Source organism: Nicotiana tabacum, chromosome 20 (genome assembly GCF_000715075.1).
Source record: "Nicotiana tabacum cultivar K326 chromosome 20, ASM71507v2, whole genome shotgun sequence".
Lineage (NCBI taxonomy): Eukaryota > Viridiplantae > Streptophyta > Magnoliopsida > Solanales > Solanaceae > Nicotiana > Nicotiana tabacum.
This window is the reverse complement of record NC_134099.1, coordinates 132103284-132115057: the sequence shown is the minus strand read 5'-3', so window position 1 is coordinate 132115057 and position 11774 is coordinate 132103284.

The following is an 11774-nucleotide window of genomic DNA, read 5'->3' as shown; positions in this document are numbered from 1 at the left end:
TTTATAGGATCATTGAGATCGGCCGGCTGCAGCTAGATTGGTCATTGCTCACGGCTTTGATAGAGCGGTGGCGACCAGAGACGCACATATTCCATTTGCCTATTGGCAAGGCCACTATCACGCTGCAGGACGTGGAGGTCCTTTATGGGCTGCCGATTGATGGACTTGTTGTTGCTTTGCCGCGAGGTATGAGAGATTATACGGGAGCTTAGTACCTGGAGACTTTGCAGCGGCTCACCGATTTCCGGCCAGAGGATGAGGGTGTATTGGTTGGGGCTAGTCGTATTTTGTTAACGCCCATCCGGCAATATATGGAGGCCATGCATGATGACATTGCTTATGATACACCAGAGGTTCACATTAACCGGTACACGAGGTTGCTACTGCTTCTTATGTTTGGAGGCGTATTGTTCCCGAACACTTCAGGAAACCTAGTCAGCTTGAGATTTCTTTATCATCTTGAGTTGCTAGATGGTTTACCTTAGTACAGTTGGGGTGTTGGTGTTCTTGGTTACTTGTACCGGCAGATGTGCCGGGCATGCATGGGCACCCAACGAGACGTTGCAGGATTTATGCCACTGCTACAGGTAAAAACATAGTCAAATACTCTCTTCATTATAACATACATCATAAGAATATACCTTAAATTTTACGTCCAAATTATATATTAAGTTTGGGCCTGGGAGCGGTTCCTGTAGTTTCAGCCACCTCTACCACCCATAGCTCAGGATGCACCACCTCCACCGTTTCTCCTTTTGACTAGGAGGTGGGTTGAGATGTGGGGATACGGATGCGAGTAAGAGGCTCGACATAATCTTCTGTATTGTAGAGATGTTAGATTTGCTGGAGGACGCGCAGGTAATTCTATACTTAAGTTTACTTGTCTTGGATTTATATGTGTTGCGTATACTCACGGTTCCTACTTTTACGTGATAGTTCATTTGGACGCCCACAACAGCGCGCTAATAACTAGTTTGCCCGATTATTGCTCGACCGGGCGACTTATATGGAGCTCTTCCGTCCCGTTGATATGTCTCGATATTGTTGAGCATCATGCCACCGAGCGAGTCCTTTTCCAGTTGTGTCGACCGCAGCATGTACCTCCACCGCCCGCTTGGGTTAGGACTCATTACCAGCGGGATGATCGTTCGAAGGTTGACCAGGCATATGAGGCATGGCTAGAGGCGCAGATCGAGAGTTGGGACCAGCGGCGTGATCTGATTCCACCACCCCCTCCAGCCTATCTTATGGATAGTGAGAATGCACATATCGGCTAGTACCACAACATTACCCGACTTATCATCGGGAATCCACTTCATTGTGTTGGCGGTCGGTTCGTTCCATACGTCGGGAGGTATGAGGCGTTGGTATGTTATTTGGTAACATTAGCATTTAATGAATACTTAGTTATAACTTTAACATTACCGTTTCGCAGTTAATATTTTATATGTTGTGCAAGTTATTAGACTACATATGTTCCACCAGTTGGGACTGCAGATACAGCAACATGCCGGCGTGGGAGTTGCTGTTTTGCACGACTATGGTCGGCAAGTTATAGATTTAGCTGCCCAGACATTGCAGCGAGCCCAGGATAGTGAGCGCTCAGCATACGAGGCTGATTATATGGCGCTAGAGCAGTACCATCGTGGGCCAGCAGTGCAGCCTGAATGTGGTCGACATGGCAAGGGTGTGCCACAAGGCGGGGGTGTCCCACGAGGTAGGGGTGTCCCACGAGGTCATGGGGGTCGACGAGGAGGTAGGGATCGGCGAGGAGGTGCTCCCCATCAAGGGGGCGTTGAGGCACCTGTTGAGGATGTTGGAGTTGATCAGCCAGGTGACCACCCTGATCCTAACGATATCCCGTCATTTAGCCTGGGCTTACCTAGGGACTTTGCAGGTAACCCCATCAGCTCCACTGCCGATTGTGGGCACGACCTTTACCTCACATGACTGGGATGCGTTGTTTGCTGACCATCCAGAGGCATCGACGGTTGCTGATGCTCGTCCGGTACGAGATGTGGATAGTGGGCGCCGACTTAGTTAGGCTCGTCACCGAGGGATGCTAACGATCTTCCACATGATTTGGTTAGCTTGTACTACTATTACTTAATTTTTGTGTTTATCTCATTGATTAGTCATAAATATCTAAAGCATATATTTTTTAAGCCATCATCCTCGCCCGTCACAGAGGCCACTAGGTGCGACACTCACATGCCTGAGACACATGAGTATATTCAGGAGCCCACTACGACCATTGAAAAACATTTTAATTATTTTTATGCAATCAACCCCTAGATTTCTATTACATATTTCATATACTAAATATGTCATTATTGTTTAGGTTACTGCTACACCAACGACCCCTTCTATCGAGCTTGCCAGCCTTACTGACGATCATGCTGCAGCTCATCCTCCGATAAAGAGACATCGTGATGAGGATGATCCTGATAGTATAGCTGGGCTGGATGGGATGCGCCTCAGGCTAACGACTGCATTAAAGCATACATGATGTAGGACACATTGATTTTTTTTTAATTTGATGTACATATAACATTCAGTAAATAATGAAAACTATTTTTATTGTTTACATTATATGTGCGTTATGTTTTTATTTCTCCAGTTCTTCATTATTTTAATACTACGACACAAACACAAACATAGCAACTTAACATAATTTAATTCAGTACAACTAATGAAAATATAAGACACGGAAACCATAAAGATAAAATACTACACTCAACACATACATGTCATTGTTTAGTCATTACCGCCTAGTATTCTCTGCTCCAACCACTTAAATTTCTCTTCCAACTTATTTTTTTCTTCTTCTGCCTCTTTTAATTTTTCCTGCAATGTCGCAATTTCTCATTTTATTTTAGACTCACGGTGTACAATTCATATTCCAAATATACTGCAAAGATTCTTTTTAGCATTCCTGCTCAATGGGTTCATCATACCATTCCTCAAAATCGCAATAATTTTCGTCATTACCTCCAAACATGTTTACACACATCCAGTATCTGCGCCTAACATGACCATCAAACCAACATGAGTTCATCATACATCATTTGCCACAATAGCACATTGGTTGATCATTGCGTCTAGACATTTGTTAATGGAAAAAACCCCCTGCTTTTATGGAAAGTGTTGCTATTTGTTTTGGTTAAGCGCAGATAATAACTAAATGTGCTAGTTATTTATAGGCAAGGCAATACAAATAACATGGTATGTAACCTCCCTATGATTCGTGTGCTAATGATTCTTTACGATACAATACAACTTTTCCACGCGAGCCGCTTTTGCAGAACGATAGCTTTATCAAGTTGACAAGACAATACACGTAACGTGGTATGTAACTGCGCTATACTTCGCGTGCTAATGATTCTTTACGGTACAATACATCTTTTCCAGAAGACAGCTTTTGCAGAATGGCATCTTTATCAGGTCGACAAGACAATACACATAACATGGCATGTAACTGTGTTATGCTTTGCATGCTAATGATTCTTTATGGTACAATACAATTTTTCCAGGCGAGCAACTTTTGCAGAACGACAATTTTATCAGGTTGACAAGACAATACACATAACGTGGTATGTAACCACGCTATGCTTTGCATGCTAATGATTCTTTACGGTACAATACAACTTTTCCAGAAGACAGCTTTTGCAAAATGACAGCTTTATCAAGTCGACAAGACAATATACATAACGTGGTATTTCACCGCACTATGCTTCGCGTGATAATGATTCTTTCGGGTATAAGATAACTTTTTAAACTAAACCAAGTCATATGTATTTCAAAGACCTTTTGAATAAACATTACAACATTCATTAAAAAAATGCCACTAACATTTAACAAGTAGTTCAAAAAGAGGCAAAAGGGTGAAGGTTGTTCAACAGATCCCCACGGATCACGTCTTAACACTATCGATCCCTACCTTGAAAAAAATATGCTAGGTTGCTACACTGATCTGAGTGATGACAAGTGGTATGGTGTTCTCCGTACCTTGGAAAATCAGCCTATCAATATACACACTGATCTCAAAGTCGCAGGGCACATTATTGAGAGCGAAGCACAATCTACAAAGCCTTAAGGTATGCGAATTTGGGGCAAAAAACTACAATGGATTCCCCCTTTACTCAAAATGGTGTGATTACGAAGTACTGTGTCACAGGCATGAGCTTTTTGTGCCACACACACTGTCTGCGACCTTCCAAACAAACACACATAAAGATGAACCAGAAGTGATTGGGCATATGAAGGAGATTCTAGAGATGGAAAAGGCACTTGTTGTTCATCATGCAATGGATGATCTTACTTCTTGAGAGGAACGGGGGATCAGTACTGGAATTTATTAGAAAATGATAAATTTCATAGAGACAATGATTATCCTATTTTCCCAACAGTTGTCGAGTGGGAGAGACTACCTAAGTTTCTACCACAGACATTGGGCGTAGGTGTCCCATATTGTTGTAGAAATCACGCAAGTGGTCTTCTTGATGATATCAATGAAATGCGAGAAATGTGTATCAACTGGGGCCTAGATTACAATGCCCTCGGTCCCGAAGGGTACATACACAATGTTGACGAAGAAGTTGAAGACAATGATAATGAAATAGTGCCAGACAATGACGATAATGGCGAATGACAATTATTTTTTTATTTAAATGGATTTATATTAGATTGTTGTACTGAAGTATTAATGTTAAATATCAAAAAGATATAACAGCAATGGAAACATAATTTTTTTTCATACATTCTGCAAGATAAACAAGTACATACACTTATTACAAAAACATTACGGAAACAAAACACTACGTGTATCCTTGATAGTTGGGCACATTAGATCAACTTCCACCAGAAGCTGGATTACCACCGCCACCCAAACTAGCTGAAGGACATTTACGACGGTCGTGTCCTATTTGCGAGCATATGCCACATTTACACGCATAAACGGTATCACCAACATCTATTTAGTTTCGTATATACGATCTTTTTTTGCACTTGTAGCTTAGTAAATAGTTATTGTTACACACTATTTTAAATGGTTCCGGCGACCAATAATGCTCAGCACCCACTGGCTGCAACTGCCCACAATATGTGTTTAAGTATGCAACAACACTATATTGCTTATCAATATAGTTGGTTGGCCTTAAACTTATATGTTGAAAGCACTTGATGGCATGTGATCACGACATGTAGTAGATGGACCATTTCTCACAAGAACACAACCTACTGGCTTCATTTACGGTGTGTATATTATTCCCCCGATTTTGATGGAAAGTGGTGCGAACTTCAAAAATATTCTGCTCGTTGCAATACTGTAAAAATGAATGCCAATGTGCTCTCCTCCTGTATTTCTCAAATCATTTCATTGATATTGGCATAAATTCAACACCCCTCTCCATCAATTCTGATGCACCTCTATGCCTTTCAATAAACCTTTCCGCCATCTGTTTGAATAACATCTGCACTATGGCAGTGACAGGAAATCCACGTGCAGACTTCAATAACCCGTTGAAAGTCTCTGACACATTTGTAGTTAGGGTTCCCCATCGTCTGCCACCATCCGCATGCAATGTCCACTTGTCAAGCTCATGTCGCATCAACCAATGGCAGGCTCTTCCTGCCTGATCGATTCCATGCGCCTCCTGAATTTGCACTCATGGTGATCAGTTGCAGCCATCCACACTAAATCATACAACTCCTTGCTGGGATATTTCTTCTGGAAATTGGCCTTCAGGTGCTTTACATAGTAACTGTGGTATGCATACCGTTCCTGTCATTCAGCAAATGCTCTACAGAACGTAATATACCACCATGCCGATCAGATATTAGACAAATACCTGAACGTTGTTTGACAACATGCCCCTTCAAGTGGTTCAAATATAGTGTCCACGTCTCTTGGTTTTCATTGGCACAAATGGCAAAAACTAGGGGAAATATTTGTCCATTGGCATCTACTGCAACGACGATCAACAACTTAATATCACACTTTCCATAGACATGAGTATCGTTTATGAATATTACCGGCCGACAATTCACAAAACCATCAATTGCTGGTTTAAATGCCCAGAACACGTATTTGAATATATATTCTGGTATGCCCGCACTCCGCTCAAGCTTCCATTCAACAACAATCCTGGGGTTAAAGTGTTGCAATGCGGCCATGTACTTGGGTAGAGATGCAAATGACTTATCCCAGTCACCATAAACAATTTCAAATGCACATTGCGCCCGAGATATGCCTTTCTCTTGGTAATGATACTCCCATATTCCTGGTGGACGGATGTAATACACTCTTTGATCTTATACCTTATGGACACTTCAATGTGTAGAATCAAGAGAAAAGAAATCAAGTCAACATCCAAGTTGAATTGATTCCCACTGAATGTGTCCATTTCACAATTGTGGGTGCTAATGTATTTACCCACTTTTCACATATTTGTTTTCTTCTTTATCGCACGCAGCATCCAATTACAACTCGTGAACCATCTATAGTAAACAACCTTGTATACATCCGAAGATGACTCCCATACCATCTTCTTACGACACTCTTTTACGTTGTATATTTTCACAGTCTTGCTTAGGCGCGTGTTATTAGGAAAAAGCATGCACTTTGACAACACCATTGGTCTAGATTCATCCCACATTGCTGTCCGAAGTTTGTCAATATCCCTTGTGAGGGCATCCACATCCGGTGTACTTGGCAAATTACCAAGGTAGGGAATATGCCTATGAAACGACACGTGGGACTCGTACACTCTTGGTCTAATGGGAGGTGGAGCATGCTCCCTCGTCAAATCAGGTTCGACATTCTCTTCCTCCTCATCATCACCCTCGTCAGGGAAGGGTGTGTCATCTCCAGACTCATCGACATTGTTGTCATAATCACTATTCTCTTTGCGGCTCTGCACATCTGCCAGATCCCGAGTAAATACGTTGTCTTCGGGCAATTGAGTGAGGACAAGACCATCAAGTTGCTCGTTTTCACTGCACAACCAAAGAAATAATGAGTTACTGAAATTGGTCCAAATAATACATATAACTTTATATATTCACTTACAAATCATAATGTGTTAATATCCCATGATGCACATTATCTTGTTGATGCTGACTCTCGGATGGACCACCATGATCCAACACACCAAAATTAGGCATATTTCAACTGGCCGTCGGTTCATAACTTGTAAAATTCATATCTGGTCGGTACCCCATATGGAATAATCAATGTTAATACAAATACAATACACAAAAATATACATCGTAACACAAAGGAAAATTGAACTTTACTACTCATCTTGTGGATTATGTATACTAGGGGAGAAATTATTTCCTTGCTCCTCATTCGCCCGTGGAGATAAGTTTAGATCTGGCCAAACTCCTTCAGCCGGAACCTGTTCGGCTAAAACTGCTCCAAAATAACCACTCGATGATTGAGGGATTTTCCTACTTTGCGCAACCTCATTATTGCGAACATCTTCAGCCTTGACGTACATTTCCAACAGTTTTATCACAATAAATTCTCTGTACTCATTCGGAGTCCCAAAAAAATCTCTCAGTATTTCATCATCTTCGACGTTAAACTCAGCATAACAAGGAACTCCTTGCAGAGTCATAGAATACGGATATCTTTCGGTTATTTTAAGATTCACCGAACGTTTGCTCACACTTATTTTTTTACATATCAATGATACCAATTTATCGTACTCCATTGTAAGTGACAACTTAACATGAGACCGTGGAGATAAGCTATAGCTTACTGAGTTATTCGCCACCACAACCTCACCCCCTCACCCCAATATAATGAAACCCTAATTTTTCGCTCTTCAGACATTATGACAAAATGCAAAACAACTTAACAAAGAAAAATTTCAGAACACTTGAAAAATGTCAAAACACTTGAAAATTTTTAGAATACTTGAAGATGTTTATGAATGGATTTTTACAAAATCCTTCACCTCTTTAAATAAGACAAAAACCAGCCTGGGGGTTCAATTATTTGAGGTATAGCGTCTTTTAGAAAAACGTTATACCTAGTTGAATAATTGTTATGTCAATCAAAGAAGAATTATTTGTGGGCCCACTTAATATGTATAGCGTTTTAGTAAATAACGCTATATATATATGTATATTGTTTTGGTAAAAACGCTATATATATGTATAGTGTTTTAGTAAAAAACACTATATATGAAAAAACGCTATACCTAACTGGCCAAACGGCCGTTAAAGTATAGTGCTTTTCAAAAAAGCGCTATACATATTTTGATCACTATATTTTTTTCCGTATATTTTCATTCTTTGAGTCCAAAAGAATCACATTTTGGTTCCGGACTCCTATTATAACCAAAGATAAAGCCAAATTGCACAATTGGTTCTTCAAAAAAAAGGTAGGGAAGAGGGAGGTAAAGATATACTTCTCCAGATACTTTGTGGCCAACAGAGATATGTGGGAATTCAGAGATTCTAATAGATTTTTTTAACTTCATTTATATTTGTTCTTGACAGGAATAATGCATGCTTTATGGAGAAATATATATTCAATAGATCCAGGCCAAGGGATAATACAAGTGATTGAAAAATTATTAAAATAAACAAAAAATAGAAAATTTTATACTTAAGAGGAAAATATATTTCCTCTTTTAATAGAAAAAAAACACTTGAGACTTGAAGCAATGCCAATGAATGCTAAGAAGCATGGGAGAGCTAGAGGGGAGGATACGGTCAAAAAAAATTATGTATACATAATTAGGGGCGGATCTATGTATATTCGGGGTAGTACGTCACCCGCAAGCTTCGACGAAAACTATATATATATATATGTAAATATGCATAAGAAATAGTATATATATTTAAAGTGCCACCCACAGAACAAAAATGGCCAAGGTGCCAGCGGCAAAGGTCCATCTTTTCCTTCTGCTTGGCACCCAAAACTCTCAAATCATGGATTTGTCTCTGTACATAATTATACAAAGAATTATTTAGTGAAAATCCTATTTCCGTCATTATTAACAAGAGGTGATGAGAGCTGTGATTAGAATATGAGGAAAAGAGAATTATTTGCTTCACGAAAGGAAGAGCTTTTGGGTTGGATCAACAAGAGTAGTGGTGGCAAAATGGATAAAAGAAAACAGTTATCCACCAATTATCCGTTAAAATATGAGTTGGATAATGAACTATTTAAAAATGGGTCAAATATGGATAAAACTGTTATGAATAGTTTGTACATTGGATACTACATTGGATGTCCATGTTGTGAATAACTTAAAGATTAAATTTCCTACTTTATGTCCATCATCTTTACTTTTTATGCCTATAAAAAGCCATGTAATTGCAATGGAAAAATACACCAAAGTGAAAGAAGAAAACACTTCTCCCTTCTTTCTATCTCTTCTTATTTACATTTTACTGCATTACTTTTATTTTATTACATGTTATCAGCACGAAGCTCTAATTTTATTCTTAGCTCCCGCTAAGTTGAGCCATATTTTATTAAGGTATGTATCATTATAATCATCTTATTTATGGCAGTACATATCATATGCTCACTGTTTGCAGATTACTTGTGCGCTTGAGCATCTTAAATAGTTTAAGTACATTGCAGTGATTAAATAACTATTTCCTTCCATGCTCAACTCTTATAGGACCTCAAAGTCATCAAACTAGCTATGCACTAATGTCATGGACTCCCTGAATCAAAACATATCTTTAAGGCATTTTGAAGAACTGTGAGAAATGAATTGACAAGCAATAATTTTTTTAATTACTTTATATTTATTGGAACATATAAATAATGTTAGTCATATTCAATTCTATTAACACATATATATCAATAATATAAAGTGAAATGAAATAAGTATGTAATTTCTACTTTATGGCAAGAATAAAATAAAATAGTAGATTGTTAACATGATATAGCTCTATTTTCATTTCTTTTACCTTAATCATTTTGTTTTCATTAATTGTTTATTATTATAATTATTTCTCTAACTTATTCATCTTTTATGATAGTTTTCACTATGTCAAATTTATCAAAACTTGACACTTGACATCACCGGAAGGAACTATTTATCATGGGTTCTTGATGCTGAAATTCACCTTGACGCTAAAGGTCTTGAAAATACTATTATACAAGGAAATAAAGCATCAAATCAGGATAAAGCGAAGGCCATGATTTTCCTTCGTCATCATCTACATGAAGGGTTAAAAACTGAATATTTAACCGTAAAAGATCCACTTGAATTATGGATTAATTTGAAGGATCGATATGACAACCTAAAACTTACGGTATTACCAAAAGCTCGGTATGAGTGGATACATTTAAGGTTGCAAGACTTTAAAATCGTAAGTGAGTATAATTCTGCTATCTTTAAAGTAAGTTCTCTATTAAAATTATGTGGAGGCACTATCACAGATGAGGATTTATTGGAAAAAACATTTTCTACTTTTCACGCTTCAAATGTGGTGCTACAACAACAATACCGTGAAAAAGGTTTTAAGAAATATTCTGAGTTAATCACATGCCTACTAGTGGCTGAGCAGAATAATACTCTATTAATGAAAAATCATAAAGCTCGTCCCACCGGGTCAGCTCCATTTCCGGAAGTGAATGCTGTAGCAACATATGATAAGTTTGAAAGAAAATAAAATAATTACCGTGGTCATGGACATGGTCGTAAACGTGGACGTGGCAAGGGGCGAAACAATTATCGTCATTATGGTGGAAATAAATTAGAGAACAATAAAGGTTCTCAAATTAATCATTCAAAATTTAAAGCTAGTATGTGTCACCGATGTGGTATGAGAGGTCATTTGGCACGCATTTGTCGTACGCCAGAACATTTTGTCAAACTTTATCAAGTCTCCCTCAAGAAAAAAGAAAATAATGTGGAGGCACACTTGACCTTTCAAAATAATGATGATGAAGCAGGTCCCTCAAATAAATATGATTCTAAGGCACATCTTGCATATAAAGATGATGATTTTGAAGGCCTAACAAATATTACTCATTTAGAAGTTGGAGACTTCTTTGAGGATATTGACTGAAGAACTAATCATCTTACTGGGAATGAAGCTATAAAAATTGTTATTTTTATGTTTGCAACTAGTTTATTTTTCTTGAGTGTATTTTCCTAATGCATTATGTGTTGCTAGTTTCTACATTCCTAATGTATTTCTTAATTTTTTTTTCCGCTTGTCTTTCATATTTCTTATGATGTATTATTTTTTTTTATGAAGAATATGAAAATTCTCCAGTCTTCAGTTGGACTCAAGATTAATAAAGATGATATATGTCTTCTGGATAGTGCTACAACACACACTATTTTAAAAGATAAGAGATATTTCTCTTATTTGGTAATGAAAGAAGCGAATGTTAATACAATATCCGGTAGTACAAGATTAATTGAAGGTTCTGGAAGAGCCAATTTATTACTACCAGGAGGAACAAATTTGGCTATTGATGAAGCACTATATTGTAGTAAATCTCAAAGAAACTTATTAAGTTTCAAAGATATTCGCCAAAATGGCTATCATATTGAGACTACAAATGATGAAAAGATTGAATATCTTTATATTACTACAATAATGTCCGGTAAGAAATATGTGCTTGAAATGTTACCTGCTCTTTCCTCCGGCTTATACTACACAAGTATTAGCAGGATTGAAACACATGCTATAGTAAACGAGAAATTTACTAATCAAGATAATTTTATTATTTTGGCATGACCGGTTGGGCCATCCTGGTTCTAATATGATGCGTAAAATAATTG